The sequence below is a fragment of the Dipteris shenzhenensis genome, chromosome 9 (assembly GCF_047967505.1).
Source record: "Dipteris shenzhenensis isolate YYH24624 ecotype China chromosome 9, Dip_SZ_1.0, whole genome shotgun sequence".
NCBI lineage: Eukaryota > Viridiplantae > Streptophyta > Polypodiopsida > Gleicheniales > Dipteridaceae > Dipteris > Dipteris shenzhenensis.
This window is the reverse complement of record NC_141604.1, coordinates 20,656,924-20,676,023: the sequence shown is the minus strand read 5'-3', so window position 1 is coordinate 20,676,023 and position 19,100 is coordinate 20,656,924. Positions and strand designations below refer to the sequence as shown.

At 45.7% G+C, this 19,100-nt stretch overlaps 1 protein-coding gene across 3 annotated transcripts in view; it reads left to right on the top strand.

Annotated features, from left to right (window-relative positions):
* The window catches only part of LOC147898350 (protein PSK SIMULATOR 1-like), a 171,742-nt gene that overhangs the window by 5,279 nt on the left and 147,363 nt on the right, over nucleotides 1-19,100 (top strand). The window lies entirely within an intron of this gene.

The window sequence follows — 19,100 nt, the reverse complement described above, 5'->3', positions numbered from 1 at the left end:
AAGGTATTCTGCAAAATGGAAATCTGCACATTAAAAATGAAAAACTTTTATTAAAAAATGGAAATCAAATGTGCAATCTGTGTACTTGAAACAAATATTGCATTCTGACCCTTAAGTGCTGCCCTTGAATAGACACAATCCAGGAGCGTGCGATGCATTTTGTCAATTATCTCCTTTTGTTGGTGAGATTTAGACGTGATAGTATTCCCATTTGAGCCTTTAATTCCCTAGTTGTTAGGTCGTATCACTTGGGACATCTTGAATTGTGTGCATCCCTTCAACAATGGAGAAAACCTGCTTTGAACAAGGTCAGTCTACCTTCGCCATGCCCCACATGTACTGCTCTAGTCATGTACCACTCATGTACCGCTCCAGTCCCGTTCTGCTCATGTATCGCTCCAGTCACGTCATTCATGTGGCCGAAGTACCAAGGTGTGACCAAGGTCTAACCATGGTGTGACCAGAGTGTGACCAACGTTTTTCCATCCTTGACATGTTAATCCACTGACCAAGATGTGACCTAGGTGTGACCAAGGTCTGCCGACCATCGTTGACAAGTTGCTCTAGTGACTAAGATGTGAACAAGATGTGACCTAGGTGTGACCAAGTTGTGACCATGGTATGACCCCTTGTGACCAAGCTCTGACCAATATAAGTACAACAATTTTCCCTTCCACTATCACTCACCATCTTGGTGAATGACAAGTTACAGCATCACCAATGGTTCAGTGCTATAAAATTACAAGTACAAATTAAGTAAATAAAAATGGCTTTTAGCCTTACATCTCCAAAACTGAAATAAAAATGGCTCATCTTGAAAGATCTATATACAACACACCAAGTAGAACTGAAAGAAAACACATCAAAATTGCCAGATCCAGAATCCAAGGGAATTGAAAAGAAAGACATGCAATAGTGGTAGATCCAAGAGCCACTGCTTGGTGGATAAAATGGTGGCGTGGTGGATGTGTGGAGGCTCCGGGGTTGTTGGTCTGCTCCTTCTCCTCTATAGTGTCCATAAAGTTGTGTAGGTCTCTTCAAACTTTGCTTTGTATCGATGGTAGCCATACCTGTAATGATCATGTTTGGATTAAAGAGTAGAAATTTCAGCCTGTAGCCGAAGGAGATCTGAAGAGATCTAGTAGCTAGCTAGGAATGGAATGGAAATTTGGAAAGCATAATGAAAAGCAAAATGGAAAGGACAATGAAAGAACAAGTGCTAGGCAATGATAATCAAAATACTCACATGTAGATAGCTTGATGTTGACTGATATGAAAAGACTCAAGACAAGTACAACACTATATAGTGTGACACTAGACTCTAGAAAGCCATAGTGTATATGGGATAACTCCCAATATGCCACGTGGCATGTCTAGGACTCACTAGACTATAAAACACCCCCTAGACACCTAGTACACTCATTTTTGACTCACTTTGGCTTCATATTCCAACACCCCCCCATGAAGGCAAGGTGAGAGACTATTGGAATGGAACCAAGAACAGTACATGACAATGACGGTCATCAGAATTATGCATGCCGGTCTAGAACTAGACATAGTTCCCACAAAATCTCAGAGGCTAGTGAGCATAACATAGAAATCTCATCTAGCATGGCTCAGAGGCTCATCATGCATGGATGCATGACCAACTTAGAGGTCTAGGAGACCAATGCACCAACAAATGGACCTATCAAAGCCAAAAACACATGGCTCTCACAGTACATCCCCCCTTGGCTTTATAACAGGACATATTAGGAAGCCACCAAAAAAACAAAAAGGAAAACCAATACATCTTTTTAGGAGGACTATCCAAGGCAGAGGACCTTTAGACTCAATGAAAACCAAACACTCAATACATTTCATTTTAGGGGAACTACCCAGGGCAGAGGACCCAAAATACATCAAGGTGTAAGAATAATAATAATAGATTTCTTAGGAGTAAGAGATGTCCTCTAAGTAGCTAATGCACACATGTGCACATCCCTATGAGTCGATGATGATGTCAATGAAGCGCTAGGTAGGAATGCCCCAAAATATGTGTCGGTGAAGTCCATGGGTAGCTACATGGAGCAATTACATGATGACTCTCAAAATGCAAGAAGGAGAGTTACCAATGTCGAAGTAGAAGCCTCAGGTACCACGACCAATTGGAAAGTCAATCAATGTAAAGTACCTTAGGCACCGATCGAATAAGCAATGTTGAAGAAGTCACTTGTTGTTGTAGAGTGGTCTACATCAAGCTCGATGTAATACACTAATCAAAGAGGTCAATGTAGTGGAGTGTGTCGGAGTAGTATCGGAGAACTTACATTTAGCTCGGGAAGTCTTCACCAAAGTTTGGAGTAGTGACGTGAAGGAGTCACCCCAATGTAATGTCAAGAGCTCACATCAAGTGACGGGCAGAGAAGATGCAGCTCCAAGAGAATGACGGGCAGAATGCGGGCATGAACTTGCAGGCAGCAGCTCCAAGAGAATGTCGGCCAGAAGAAGCAAATGGTGGGCTGGAGTAGAGGTCAACGATGAAGAGGATGGACAGCTCCACGTTGAGCTGGTTGCATTATGCTTGGGCTGTAAAATCATTGAGCTCCAGAACAAAATTCCCGTGCAGAAACAAATTTCGTCACCTCTTGCAAGGGGCTGTAACTTTTCACAGAAAAATCGGATTGCAATGATGTAAAAACGAAATTTGTAGTACTCAAGATTGTCTACAACTTTGCTGAAGACACAAAGCTGTGATTCTGCTTCTAGCTCCGGATAGAAGCGTCACATTGTCCGCAGGTCACAGAAAGATGTAGCTGAAGGAAGGAGAAGAGAGGTGGCAGATCATGGCGTGGAGACACAAAGCCGTGATTCTAGCTTCTAGCTCTGGATAGAAGCGTCACATCGTCCGCAGGTCACAGAAAGATGTAGCTGAAAGAAGAAGAAGAGAGGTGGTAGATCATGGCGTGGAGAGAGAGCTCAAGGAAGGAGAGAAGAGGGCAGCCTTCCAAGGAGGAGGAGTTAGAGTAGCTTCATTCGCCTCCCTCAGCTCAACCTCTTGGAAGGGAAAGGGAAAGAGAGAGCATGGCTAGGAACATGACTCTGATACCATATGAAGAGATCTAGTAGCTAGTTAGGAACGGAATGGAAATGTGGAAAGCATAATGAAAAGCAAAATGGAAAGAAAAATGAAAGAACAAGTGCTAGGAATGATAACAAAAATACTGACATGTAGATAGCTTGATGTTGACTGATATGAAAAGACTCAAGACAAGTACAACACTATATAGTGTGACACTAGACTCTAGAAAGCCATAGTGTATATGGGATGACTCCCAATATGACACGTGGCATGTCTAGGACTCACTAGACTATAAAACACCCCCTAGACACCTCGTACACTCATTTTTGACTCACTTTGGCTTCATATTCCAACAAGATCCCCCCTGCAACCTTATATGTATGGTTGCATATTTTCTTTGTCCTGTCGAAGTTGCTTCTGATTTTGGTCAAGTGACTCTACAACTGCACCACCTTCAGATCAGCTTTGGCTTTGCCTATGACCATGGAGGTGTAACTTTCACTTAGAGAGCTGAGTTTTCTTTGAATCTAAGCCTGGTGAGCTGACGGTCCTCCTCATCTTGTTTGGTGGCTGTCCACTCTTCCTCTTCAAACGATGATATGTTGCTCAAGCTCATCCTGCTGAGCCTTTCAATGAGCTTCCCTTGCCTGTAAGGTTGCATCCCACTGAACTTGCTTCCCATGAAGAGATGCTTCCAACTCTCTATGTTGGGCTGCAATATGTTTTTCTATCTCTAACCTTAGATGCTGTATTTGGGACAGCATGCGGCAAGTGTGGCCTATAGAATCCAACAACACAGCACCCAACTGAATCAAGCTATTGTCTTTTGCCCATGCATATTGATCCCTAAAAGTCATGCGGTCAGTCATATCAATAATCTCACTGTACTCCTCAAAGGCTATACCTTCATCCTCTTGGAGCTTCAAAGCTACCACCAGAGCTAGTGTATCTATGTCCAGGTAACAATTGGGAGTCTTATATGCTTTCCTATTGCACACCAGGGTTTCCTGCAAGGGAATTGTAAGGAGCTGATCTCTTTCGCTTGAGGGCATAAAGAAGCCTCTTATGATCCTCATTTTGTTTCTTAACCTGTACCTCGTGGGGGAATGAATCTCTTGAAGATGAGAAAAAATACACGTCCGACATATCGTTTTTCGGCAAGGGAGGACAATCAGTAATAACGGGCAACTTACCACCTACAAAAATGATGTCACCAAGTCAGGTGTCGAGTGGGTCTTGTTGAGTATCCTGTGTTGGGATAACTATGGTCAAGGGCTTGCTCTATGGTGCATGTGTGCATCTAGGGGAGTCACATGTGTGTGTGTGTGTGTGTGTGTTGTATAGACACATCTAGTACTATGATGTGTCTAGTGTGTGACCTAAGTGATGATGTAAGCCAAAGGCTCCCACATGGGAGGTTCCTTTGATTTAGGCTAGTCCCACTGGTGTAGGGACTGATTGCCACTGATATAGGGAAGGTGCCTACACCATCCTCTCTTTCTATAAAATAGAGGTCATTCCTTTATACTAATACAATGGATTTTGCCTCACTTGTGCTCTCACTCTTTGTGCCATGATGCATCTCTTCTATCCCACACTCCTCTACATTTGGTATCAGAGTTGGTAGGCTTTTTAGAAATCATTTTGGTAGTGCCATCTCATCATCTTTTCCAACACCTCTTTTTGAGCTTTCTTCCTACTTTCTCTCAGAAATGGCTTAGCTCTGTTCTCCCTATTCCTTGCGACTTTTGCCAAGCCCTTCCAGCTATAGTTTCTACACAATGGGGCGCCCCTCTGGCCTAGAGCATTTCCCTAGATTTGGAGTATTCCACCCGCACTGATTCAAGCAAACTCTGACGAAAAAATGCGCCATTCTGCTCCTCTGCTCAACCATTGCCTGAGCCCTCCTAGCACAAGCTGGTCCATGCCTAGAGCCTGCTGCTGATGAGTTTTGAAGGCCAATGCTTGCTGGAGCAAGGAGAAATCAGAGAAAAGACAGTCAAAGAAGGCGCAACTCTCCTAGACAAAAGACACACTATTTCAGCAATGCTTTAAGGTAAACTTACTTTGATATTCAAGCTTTAGTTTTGCACAGAAAGCCCTCTCAATCTCTTCTTCAGTTGTGTGAATTGTGTCCTCCAAGTTGAGCTAGTCTACTGTAATGCATTTTTTATAGTTTTGGACATTTGATGCTAGAGTAAATGCTAGAGTGATGCTTGAGGATTGAGGTAATGCCAAAGTATAGTTCAGAGAATGCATTTTCAGTTTGAAATTCAGTTAGGACTAATCTTTTGTCAAAATGCCAAGCTTTGAGGGATCTTCAAATGCTAATCACTTGAAGAAGACTACAAGAAGGACAAAATTCAAAGTGAAGAAGACCCCAATCAAGAAACTTTGGGAGAAGCCAACAGGTTTTGAGTATGCTAAATAATTAGGATTCTCTGAATTTATCTCTAGCAATCTACATTTATATGGTGAGGGAGATTTCTTTGTTCCACAAGATTAGTCATTTTGTAAAAGAGTACACTGCCTGACAAAGGTAAGATCCTCTCATGGCTACTTATAAAATTGACATTTTCAATGGCCAAGGATTCCATACTTGGCAGATGAAGATAAAGTTTATGCTTATGAAGGAGAATCTATGGGACTTAGTCAAAGAAAGAACTCAAACCTCTCAGGAAGGTGAATCAACTACAACAAGGTAAAGGAAAAGCCATTGACTCTACTTCTACACCTACAGATGCAAAGAGAATTGAGAAAGCGTATGCCATCGTTGCATTAGGTTTGGGTGATGACTATGTACACCACATTTCAGATTTGGAATCTCCTTTTGAAGCATGGCACAAGTTAGACATATTGTTTGGTGCTAGATCTCATACTTCCAAATTAAATCTGAAAATTAAGTTCTTTGAACTTAAAATGGAGGGAGATAATGTTGTTGCCCATGTGAACACTATGAGAAGTATTATGACACAACTAGCTTCAATTAATTCCCCTGTCACTGAGGATGATGCTATGGCAGTGCTTTTAAAGAGCATGCCTCAGGATTTTGACTATGTGGTTACTACTTTAAAGAATCTTCCTCAACCCTCATTAGAAGGCATCATTAGTGCCTTAAAGAACACTTCAAGAATGGGCAAAATGCATATAGAGGCTCTTGCAGTGAAGTTTTCAAAGAGCAAGTACAAGACTTGTAAACACTATGGGAAAAACAATCACCTTGAGAAGGATTGTTATAGAATCAACCCTTGCTTATATTATCGAAAGAATAATCACTCTGAAAAGTTTTGTAATGAGAAGAAGAGGACTATGTCAAATCTGGTTGAAGAAAGAACTCCATCAGCTAAAGAAGCATCCAACTTTGTAGTAGAAGACATGGACTTTGCCTTTTGAGCAACTTGTCTTTGAATTTTTGTTTATCATCACTTGGTCAAATTTTAAGATTCTTTGCCTGGAGTAGTACTCCAAAAAGAATGTCATATGTTTTGTCTTTTGTAAATCACCTCTGGTCACCATATGATGTAGGCCATGTGATATGTGTTTGGTCTATCCCAGTTTTGTAAACCTTGACCCTTGGGCACCTTTGCTAGCATGAGATCCTAGACATAGATTTATCCTTGACCACCATGAGTTGGCCATGTGTGACCACCATGAGATGGCATGAGAAACTATGAGACTAGATGTATCCTTGACATTGCAAGAGGCAAACCCTTGAGGGGGGGTATGTTGGGACAACTATGGTCAAGGGCTTGCTCCATGGTGCATGTGTGCATCTAGGGGAGTCACATGTGTGTGTGTGTGTGTGTGTGTATTGTAGAGACACATCTAGTGCTATGATGTGTGAGCTAAGTGATGATGTAAGCCAAAGGCCCCCACATGGGAGGTTCCTTTGATTTAGGCCAGTCCCACTGATGTAGGGGCTGATTGCCACTGATATAGGGGAGGTTCCTACGCCGTCCTCTCTTTCTATAAAATGGAGGTCATTCCTTCATTCTACTACAATGGATTTTGCCTCACTTGTGCTCTCACTCTTTGTGCCATGATGCATCTCTTCTATCCCACACTCTACATCTTGCACGGCAAGATCTGGTGTCACTCTTCTAGAGGTTGCGGGAGGTGTCGTCCTGTTAACAATCATCCCCAAAGTAAGATTCAGATCAAGTAGTATGTGTCCTTTTGATACCTGTCCCAAACTGGGCTAAGGGCCGTAGCACATGGATGGGGCTAGCATGGGTTTAGGATGGGAATATTTTTGTCATCATTACTCCCATCCTACACCAAGTGGTCTAGGATGGATTTAGAATGGGAGTAGCCACTTTTTCTCCCATCCTAAACCATGGCCTCTAAACCCTAGCAGCTAGAATGGGTTCCCCTTTTTTAGGGATTCCAAAACATGGAAGGATGACATGTGTCCTTGTCCCCACAAGGTCCCCACCTCTTAAACACATGAAATGATGCCATGTGTCCTCTTCCTCCTAAACCCATCCCTAGTTCTTTTTTTGTTAGCACATGGTGGGATGGGAATAGGATAGAAATATGCATGGGACCACTTGGGACCACCTTTTCCCATTCCCATCCTATTTCTTCCCATGTGCTAAGCCCCTAAGAGTCAAAAGAAGAGCTCATGGCCTCTATATGATCCATGCCGTCAAGAGAGATAAAAGGCTTGCCGTCCAGAGTATCTGATGCTAAGGATGACGTATGTGTGCCGATGCAGCCCCGTAGAAACTGATAATGTGATAAGATCCATGAAATTCACCACTACCGTTAGAAATGGCCGGAGATTTCAACTCAGCAGTAGAGGTTGGAGGCCCTCCAGAGCGACACATTGGGAGATTTTCGCAGTTGTGCGTAAGAACTTTTGGCATAGGCTTTGGAAATCCCTCAGGAATAGAAAGATCACTCTTTTCTTTTGGCTTTCTATTCATGCAAGGATTGCAGTGAACCTATGGAGATCCAGGTTCGGGGCTGACCCTACTTGTCCTCGTTGTCACATGGCAGTTGAGTCAGTACAGCATTGCCTTTGGGAGTGCAGACAGGCGACGACGATTTGGAAAGGTGTTGCTAGGATTTTCAGCATCTTTCATACAGCACCTTTCTATATGACCTGGGGTTAAGTGGTTTCGTTATCTCCTACTGGCCCACAGGTGTTTTTCGAGGGACATGATTCAGATTCAGCTTTCATTGTACGGCGACACCCAGTGGAGTCTTGTTCCCTCCAGGGTGTTCCCTTCACTCCTTTCAGAGCTGCTCATGCCTCAGTAGACACGTCTTGGGAGATTTTGGCTAGCATTGCAGCATGGCATATTTGGAGAGCCAGGTGTATAGAGGCGATGGAGGGTATCCAGGTTTATCCTTCCTAAAGACTATGGAGGAAGTCAATCAATGCGAAGTACCTCAGGCACCAATCGAATAAGCAATGTTGAAGAAGTCACTTAATGATGTAGAGTGGTCTACATCAAGCTCGATGTAATGCACTAATCAGAGAGATCACTGTAGTGGAGTGTGTCGGAGTAGTCACGTGAAGGAGTCACCGCAATGTAATGTCAAGAGCTCACAGCTACGTGGGCAGTAGAGCTACGTGGAGCAGAATGGTGGGCAGAATACGAACACCAACTTGCAGGCAGCAGCTCCAAGAGAATGTCGGGGGGCAGAAGGAACAAATAGTGGGCTGGAGCAGAGGTCAACGATGAAGAGGATGGACAGCTCCATGTTGAGCTGGCTGCATCATGCTTGGGCTGTCAAATCATTGAGCTCCAAAACAAAATTCGCACGTAGAAACAAATTTCGTCACTTCTTGCAAGGGCTGTAACTTTTCACAGAAAACTCGGATTGTAATGATGTAAAAACAAAATTTTTAGTACTCAAGATCCTCTACAACTTTGCTGAAGACACAAAGCCGTGATTCTGCTTCTAGATCCAAGTAAAAGTGTCACATCGTCCGCAGGTCACAGAAAGATGTAGCTGAAGGAAGGAGAAGAGAGGTGGCAGATCATGGCGTGGAGAAGAGAGCTCAAGGAAGAAGAGAAGAGGGCAGCCTTCCAAGGAGGAGGAGGTAGAGTAGCTTGATTGGCCTCCCTCACCTCAACCTCTTGGAAGGGAAAGGGAAAGAGAGAGCAGGGCTAGGAACATGGCTCTGATACCACATGAAGAGATCTAGTAGCTAGCTAGGAATGGAATGGAAATGTGGAAAGCATAATGAAAAGAAAAATGGAAAGGAAAATGAAAGAACAAGTGCTAGGCAATGATAACCAAAATACTCACATGATATAAAGCTTGATGTTGACTGATGTTATAGACAATAGACAAGTACAACACTATATAGTGTGACACTAGACTCTAGAAAGCCATAGTGTATATGGGATAGCTCCCAATATGACACGTGGCATATCTAGGACTCACTAGACTATAAAACACACCTAGAACACTCATTTTAGACTCACTTTGGCTTCATATTCCAACAATGCTCGCCTAAATGGCCATCAGAGTGTGTACTGTGTCAGTCCAAATATTGCGTGGTACCCGAGGCTTCTACTGCGACATTGGTGACTCTCCTTTCTGCATTTTGAGAGTCATCATGTAATTTCTCATTTCTCCATGTAGCTACCCATGGACTTCATTGACACATATTTTGGGGCATTCCTGCCTAGCGCTTCATCGACATCATCATCGACTGGCAGGGATGTGCACACATGTGCATTAGCTACTTGGAGGACATCTCTTTCACAAAGAGATATTTTTATTTATTACTACACGCTTGATGTATTTTGGGATCCTCTGCCCTAGGTAGTCCCCCTAAAATGATATATATTGAGTGTTTGGTTTTCATTGAGTCTAAAGGTCCTCTGTCTTGGATAGTCCTCCTAAAAAGATGTATTGGTTTTTCTATTTTGGTGTGTGGCTTCCTAACATGTCCTGTTATGAAGCCAAGGGGGGATGTATTGTGGGAGCCATGCATTGGCTTTGATAGGTTTAGAGGGGGATGTATTGTGGGAGCTATGTATTGGCTTTGATAGGTCTCATTATCAGGCCTGGCCGAGTTCCAGGATGTTGGTGTATTCCTAGACCTATGAGCTGGTCATGTAGCCATGCTATAACGTGAGACTCTGAGCATGTTGAGTCTCAAGCCATGAGAGTGCTTGGATCAACCTCTGAACACGCTCAGACTTTAGCCTTTGAGTTACATAGGGTGCACAGTTTGATGACCGTCATTGTCATGTTTTGTTCTTGGTTCCATTCCAATAGTCCCTCACCTTAGACCATCATTGTCATGTTCTGTTCTTGGTTCCATTCTAGTAGTCTCTCACCTTGCCTTCATGGAGGGGTGTTGGAATATGAAGCCAAAGTGAGTCTAAAATGTGTGTTCTAGGTGTGTTTTATAGTCTAGTGAGTCCTAGACATGCCAGGTGTCATATTGGGAGTTATCCCATATACACTATGGCTTTCTAGAGTCTAGTGTAACACTATATACTGTTGTACTTGTCTATTGTCTATGACATCAGTCAACATCAAGCTCTATATCATGTGAGTATTTTGGTTATCATTGCCTAGCACTTGTTCTTTCATTTTTCTTTCCATTTTGCTTTTCAATATGCTTTCCACATTTCCATTCCATTCCTAGCTAGCTACTAGATCTCTTCAAGCATGCACGGATCCTCCAGAGCAGCCATTGCCAGGAGAGTTACTTTTTTCAGAGTTTGGAGAGGATCTCCTTTCTTCTCTGAGTCTCCTTCAGGGTTGAGATGGCATTTTCAGCCTCCACCTTGTTTCTTTATTAGCTCATTTTGAGCTGTTTTTTCCTCATGCATTGCATGATGTACTTCTGCATTTGAGCTTGCTCTCGTGGTTTTCATTCATACTTAATGAAGTAATTTTCTTGCAAAAAAAAAAAATCACCACTACAAGGGGGCCAATGGCTGATGTCATCCCGCAAGTAAGACCTGAGGAGTGACCTGAGAAATAATATCCTTGAAACCCGACTCTGCCTGAATAGAAATCGAAGGTGAGGCACAAGAGGTTGGTATAGGAGGGAGTGGCCCAGAAAAATGCCCTCGAGATGATGGTGTAGAGGGAGAAGCAACAGAGACAGAGGATGTCAAGGTTGAAGAGACTTCCAAAGAGGCCAATGTGGAGGAGGCAGGTGAGCCCATCATGGATATAATAGGCCCATCATAGATATAATAGGTAGATGAGATGAGGACCACAAGTGCAAGTGTGTGACCCCCTGTGTGTGCATTTGTGAACAATGGCACAAAACGTGGAAGAGAAAAGTGAGGCGAAGTCATATGGAGTGATGGTGAAGAGGGAATTCAAAGTAGGGAGGATACCCTTTATGATGAAGTAATGTCCTGATGGAGAGTAGAAGTGAGTGAAGAAGTAACGAGTAATGGCCAGCTTTTTGTTGTGGCCTTCGATGACCTTCTTACAATCAAAACCCCTTCAATTCAATTTGCAGTAGGACATGAATGAGAGAAATAATGGTGAATCATCCGAGGGGCACTGCATAGGAAGAGCTGGGACTCCCATGTAGGTAGACACCAGAGTCGGAGTCAGAAGATGCTTGGAGCCCAATAACTCAAAAGTATCTGTAGTGTAAGTCATATGATCTGATAAACTCAGTGCAAATCTCAATGTCTACTGGGGGAAAACATGTCTGTGTCAAACTTCGTCAAGTAGAGAGTCGCAATATCCCTAGAAGATAACACTGAGAAGAGTTTGAATGGGATCCAGGAGGGGTTTGAGCATTACCCGGATGTTGGAGGAAGAATAAGGGAGATTCAAAGGGCTTTGAGCTTCTGTTGGCCCACCGGACCCCTCTGACTGAGGCCTATGGGTAGAGGGAGTGTAATCTAAGCCTCTATGGTCAGAAGAAGAATGACTAGAGGTCTAAGAGTTTGGGGATGCCTCCCTCTCTTGATGTCAGAGTGGCTGTCCGTCTTCGTCGGATATAACAATAACCTTTGGTTTCACTGTGTGTCTTGTGGGTCTCTAAGTTTCTAGGGACACAATAGGTGGAGTGGACACTGTTGTAGACTCTATGCCACGGGAAGAATTCTCCACCTTATGCCAAAATGCCCTGTGAGTCTCTGAGTCGCTGGGGAATTTGCCACCTTGGTCCTGTGGGTCTTGGGGACACAGCAAGTGAAGGCTCCTTTGTTGGTGTGGTGCAATTAGAAGTCATGGTGGTGTAGAAAGGGGAGAAGAGCTTATCCTGTGGTAGGTGAGGCTTGTAACTACGCTTCTTCTCAAGCCTGAAGAGGGGCTTTAGCAATGAGAAGAGGGCTAGGTAGGGGAGAGGTGAAGCAGAGAGTGGTCCAGGGGTGGTGCAAGGCAGAGAGGGGTCTCAGGAAGGGAGACGAAGTGGAGAGAGGCTCCCAAGAATTGAGGCACAGCAAGGGATTGGGGCAGGGAATGAGGTGCAACAAGATGGGCAGCTGGAGATGGAGCACAGCAACAAGGGGCAGCCTGGAGACAAAGTGCAGCAAGAAGAGGCTGCCAGGAGTGGTGTGAAACCAGAGAGGGCTGCCAAGAAGTGAGGCAAGGCAGAAGAGGGTGCCAAGAAGGTGGGGCGATTTAAGAAAAGGTTGTTGGGGGTGGCCAGGAAGCACTACGAGGGGGGGCAATGCAAGTATGGGCGCTAGAAGCTGATGTGAAGCAAGAGAAGGTGCCAAGAGCTGGTGCGTTGAAAAGGAGGAAGATGCGTTCAAAAGGAGGAGCAAGCTGCCATGGAGCTGAATTTGGCAAGACAGCGACAAATAGATGAGAGGTGAGAAAAAAAGCGGTCACCAGGTGGCAATTTTTTTTTTTTTTTCCCATAAAAGAGACTTCTATTAAGTAAGAAAGAAACCCGCTAAAACAAGCTCTGTGCGGAAATACACCATGCTAAGCATGTAATAAAAACACCTAAGAGGAATGAGGTAGAAAGAAACCAAGGCTGAGGCTGAAAATGCCATCTCAATCTTGTAGAAGTCTCAGCAAAGAAGGGAGAGTCTCTCCAATCTCTGAGAAAAGTAACTCTCCTGGAGAGGCTGCTCGAGATGATCCTTGCATGGTCGCCCAAATGGCCATGCCATTAGAGTGTGTATCGCATCTGTTCAAGTATTGGCCAAGATCTGAGAAGGGTGAACCTGAGAACCCTCCAAAGCCTCAATGCACCTGGCTCTCCAAATGTGCCATGCTGCAATGCTAGCTAGGATCTCCCATGGAGAGTCGACCAGCCCTGAAAAGAGTGGCCGGAACATCCTCTAGAGAGCACGACTCCACAAGGTGTTGTCAGATGTGAAGAGCCCAAGAGGAGTCAAGTCTCTCAAAAAATACCTAGGGCCCTGAAAGAGTAAGCCAAGCCACTGATCCCCAGGTCATATAGAAAGGTAGGCGAACAAAAGTGCTGAAAGTTCTTGCAATCCCCTTCCATATGATTCTCGCCTGTCTGCAATCCCATAGGCAGTGCTGTATTGTTTCCAAAGTAGAAAGGCAGCGAGGGCAAAAGAAGGGTCAGCTCCGAACTTGGACCTCCAATGGTTCACTGCTATCCCACCATGAATAAAAAGCCAAAAGAAGAGAGTGATTTTTCTATTCCGGTGGGATTTCCAGAGCCTCTGCCAAAAAATTCTCTCCAAGTCAGCAGAAATCTGAAAGTTCTCCCAATGAGGAGCTCTGGTAGGTTTCCAACCCCTAGAGCTGAGCTGGAATTTCCTAGCATTACTAACCGTGTAACGAAAGAAGGGGATGCCCTTCTCTCGGTGCCCTTCATCTATCCATTCCCATTCCCCAGGGTCCCACTGTAAAAACTTAATTGGGACATCTCCATAGAGCCACAGCCTCCATGAGCCAAGGGCGAGGAGAAGCGGATCAGGATCCAAGTACCGTTGTGAAAGAGAGCCATGCTCCATGAAGCACACTATCCTGACTAGCTGAAACGGTACCTCCAACAAGATATCGTTTGTGGATCTGGACAGCCTGCCCCCCAAAGAAACATCAAATACTAAGGCATCCTCATGTGGGTCAAGAAAAGCAATCACCTGTAAAGGAACTCCCAATCTGGAAAATGCCCCCATCCAGGTGGAGCAAGTAATAGGCATGTCATCTGTGTCCACCCAATCCAAGGGCAAGGTTGCATCAATCTGTTGGACTCTCCCTGCACTCTCTCTAAGATTAAGAACCATCTGGGCCTGTTGGTTTGCAGGAAGCTTCCTGAAGGCTTTCCATGCTCCCACTATAGATGCAGGGTCCCTCTCCCACCTTGGCCACTGCATGTAAGGAGAAGCTCCAAGTGGTCTGCCAAGCTCATCCAAAATCCTATCATTCCACATGATAGGCTGCCTTTCAATCTCTTCACGGGTGGATGGGGGAATCCTGCGAAGAGTACTCCTGAAGCTGGCCCATGCTTTCAGGATAGCAACCATAAGAGGGGAAGAGGGAGACCTGAGGTGGGCTGTGGTGAAAACCCATCTAGTACTGTGTGTCCAATCCTCTCCTGAAGTGGGCGTGCGAGACTGTATGCATTTGATAAAAAAATCCTTCCAAGGCTCTTGTCCTGGCATAAGCCCTCTCACAACGAACTTGCAGAGTAAAGCTCTGCACTGTAGATCTGGGTCAATGATATTCAAACCCCCTTCTCTTGTAGGAAGAATCAAGGTCTCCCAAGCCACCCTAGTTGTAACATCAGTTATGCCATCTAGACCACTCCATAAAAAGTTTCGTACAGGCCTCTTAAGCTGAGTGATACAATCCCTAGAGTGGCACCAACAAGAGCATACAAACCATGCTGTGGCTAGAAGAACCTAGTTAACCACCACCACCCTGGAGGCCAAGTCAAGTTTGGCTGAGCTCCAAAAAAGGAGCTTTCTTCTGATGCTTTCCAACACCGGAGCAAACTGTTGTGAGGGAGAGATGCCCACCCCAACCTGGCAGCCCAAATATTTGACGGAGAAGCCCCTCTGTACCCAAGTGAAGCCAATATCATTACCCCAATCCGGGGTGTGATCCCCGCAAATCCAAAAACCACTAGATTTATGCCAATTAATGTGTGCACCTGCAGCCGTGCACAAATCCAAGGCTGTCCGGAAGGAAGTGAGTGTCCTGGGGGAGGCATCCAAAAAAACAGCCGTGTCATCTGCCAACTCACTATCCAGGAGCTCTTCTTCCCGGCGGATAGGAAGCCTCAGCCCATAAATATCAGCTTGAGATCTAATGTAGATACTCATAGCTTCTGCCACAAACAGAAAAAGAAACAGGGCAAGAGGACATCCTGGCGGATGGATTTGGAAATCTGAAACCTGTCCCCTCTTACCCCCCCAATGAGTATTGGCTATGGGCTGATCTGTAGAGAGAGGATACTCCTCTAATCCATGCACGAGATAGAGTACCCTCTAAGAAATCCCAGTCTACTCTGTCGTAATCTTTCTCAAAGTCCAAGAGTAGAATGGCCAATCTCTGGCGGCTCTGCATGGCCCATTCTGAGGCCTCCCAAAATGAGAAAATATTATCAAAAATACTTCTGCCATGCACAAACCCTGTTTGCTTGTCATGAATCAAATCTGGAAGAAAAACTTGTAGCCGCAGACTGATGGCTTTTGCCAGAATCTTGTAAAAAGTGCGCCGAAAAGAGTGATGGGTCTCCATTGAGACACAAGATTCCTATTACACCCCTTTGGGATGAGATGAATGAGACCATCTGTGAGTGAGTCCGGCATCTCACCAGAGTCCCACATGCCTTGCAGGGCTGATGTAATGTGATCACCAATCTGCTCCCAAAAAAGGAGGGGGTAATTCCATCTGAACCTGGGCACTTGCCCTTGTGAAGGGCAAGTAATGCAGTCTTGAATTCTGCATTGGTGAAAGGTGCATCCAAAGAAACATATATCTCATCCTTCACCAATACAGGGATACACTGCCAAATAACCTCTTTGGCATCATCAATGGCCTGTGTGCCTGGATCTGCAGTAAGAAGGGATGCAAAAATATCTAAAGCCACACACATGACAGCATCAGGATCTGACTGTAACACCCCGTCTGAGTCAACAGGCTGCGAAACACTATCTCTACTATGTCTGGGCCCATGAGTAGAGAAAAACTGTTTGTTGACCCTGCCACCCATCTGAATCCAAAAGGATTCCTGTCCATGAAAGCCATACTCTGCTCTCTGATCCAACAATGTCTGCAAATGAGCCCTTGCTGCAGCAAGGTGCTCTTGAATCCAAGCATCTGTGGACCTCTTCTGCTCTTTCCTCTGAAGGGACGCTAACTGCTGGCGTATACCAATCTCACATATGAGAATCTCACGTCTCCTAGAATCAGCGACTGAATGAAAATAGTCACGAATTCCGGATAAGGCTGCAGCTACCTGAGATGGATGGACAACTCCACCCTGTATGTGAGAAGTCCAAATCTATAAAATATCCTCCGTGAGGCTCTCCTTTGCATGAAAAGCATCCGGAATCCTGACACTGGCAGAGCGTCCTCTTCGATGAGGCTCAAGAATCTGCAACACCACTGGAAAATGATATGAGGTGGAAACCCCAGTAGAAATGCATACAGATCCTCCTCTATCAAGTGCCCAATCGTCTACATAAAATCTGTCAATCCGTGCATGAATGGGCATGTGTATTCTCCTGTTCGACCAAGAGTATGGGAGTGACTGTGGAATACTATGAAAGGCATCATCCAATCAAGTGTCTCTGCCACTGAACTGAAAGAGACAGGCATCCCAGGCTGCCCTCTCCAATGAATGAGTTCCACCCTGTCTGCCTCCCTTTTTGTCTGAAGGCAACTCAACCATGTTGAAGTGGCCACCAATGATCCAAGAATCTGCAATGGGGGCCCAAGAGAGTAGGGGTCCTGGTCATTGGGATTCCTTCTGACAGGGCCTCCCTTTCAGCAGGTGTGGGGATCCTTTCACCTGTTGAGTTTCCTGCCCTCAGCAGGAGTGTTTCGGCCCAGGGTGGTCTCCTCTACTAGGTCGGGTAAGCCTTTCCATCCAGCATCCTCCTGTCGATGAGGATAGTTAGCTGGAACATACAGGGCCTAGGCGGAGTTCCGCACCATCGCCGTAGGCAGCTGATCCGGAACCAGCTTCATCTAGGCGTCACTGGAGGTGCTATTGATATCCTTTTTATCCAGGAACACAGGATGGATGCCAGTGATTGCTCTAAGTCTAGAAAATTGCTTTCAGGACATACCTTCTGGTCGCCTGCTATGGGCACAAGGGGAGGTACTTGCATTTCGGTCTCTCTTTCTATTCTCGCCTTGGTTGCTGGTCATGGTATTATCTCCCCTTCTAGAGCTCAATGGATCATTATTTCGATTGGAGGGTGTAATATTGGTCTTCTCAATCTTTATGCTCCCAACAACAGAGGGGAGCGGATCTCCTTTTGGAAGGAGTTAAGGTGGAGGGCACAAACTCCTCATCATTCATGAAAGTCGCCGAATCTGCCAGTGCCGAAAAAGAATTCCTGATAAGCAAGTCTGGCCGAGGAGTGCGAAGAAGACCTGCACTCATGGAAGATGGAGGAGAAGGAGCTGCCAGGCCTCTATCAGCAGAACTGGAGCTAGGGTTGAGGAGGCCTGTGGCTGGGGTGAAGAGGAATCAAGAGTCCTCATCTGCGCCTGCACTTTCTCGGTTGTCTTGACTGTGGCAGGAACAGTCTGCGGGGAAGAAGTACCTGTAGTCCCCTCGTGGTCAGAAACCAAGGGGTCAGAGACCAAAGTGACTGGGGCTGGTGGATCTAAAGGCCCCTCGTGATGTGGAACTGTAGTGTCTGGGGCTGCAGCAACATCCACCTCTGGAGTCTGGAAGGCGTCATTCTGAACAGGATCAAAAGTCTCCTCCTAAGGTAAGGGAGCTGCTCTGATAGCTCTCCATTGTGGTACTGGGTGTGCTGCGGGCATTGGGCGCCTTGCTGCCCCTGGTGGTCCTGGGGTGCGCGAAGCAGGGTGCCCTATTGCTCTTGGTGGTCCTAGAGTGCGTGATACAGGGTGCTGGGGAGGTGCAGTCGTGGTAGTATGTGAAGGAGCCGCACCAGAAGACCTCTTGGGTCTTTTTCTCTTCCTTGGGCAGTCTCTAGCAAAGTGCCCAAGGGCCCTGCAAATCCTGCACTAGTCCTGTCTACTTGAAATCTCGACTGTCTGTCGAAAGAGAGAGCCGTCTGGACGCCCAAGCATAATGTGGTCATATGAGATGTTAGGGTCAGAGACAATGACCCTAACACGAGGCGCCCCGTCTGCACTGACTGCCTCTGTCAAGGAAGAAGGCATGCCAGGAAGGGAGGGGATCTGCGTGACCACTCCGAATGCGGCTCCGATAGTGGCAAGCAGTCGATAATAGACCTGAGGAAGACCAGGAAACCTAATGAACAGTGATGTGACCTGCCTGTCCTCCTTGACCGCGGATCTAAGCCCAAGGTGTAGGGCAAAAGAAAGATACTCCTCGAACCAAAAGCCAGGGGATTAGCTTTGAGAACAAGGGCTGTGGACTCGTGGGAGTCGAAAACCACTTGGAAGAATCCACGTCCCAAAAGTCGAATATCCCTAAGGTGAGGGGCGAGGTCTCCTAGTAACGCCGCTAGCATCCAGTCTCTGGCTTGTGATCTGGAAGGGTGTGACCCAAAGATGCGGGTGAAAAGTGATGTGGAGTTCTCTAATTGCACATCTTTCTTGAGCTGCTGTAGCTCGTCTTTTGAAAAAATGATGGTTCTCGCGGCCGGTGGAGGTGGACGGAGATTGGCTGAATGGGGATCCATTCGCCAATCAATGTGAAAAGGCCGATTCCAACACTGAAAAAGCTCCGTCCGTGAAACTACTACCCAGGACGCCCTGAACGCGGGCGCAGGAAGGAGAAAGAGAGGGTAGGAGAGAGGGGAAGGGAAGGGAAAGAGAGGGGCAGGAAGGAGGAGAAAGAGAGGGGAGACGGAGGTAGGCTGAGGGGGAGGCGTGGGGAGTTGAGATAGGGAGGAAGGGGGCGGGGAAGGAGAGGGAGGAGGTTTTTTTTTTTTTTTTTTGGTTAACTCTTTTTTTTTTTTCCCTGGGGGGGGGTCACCTT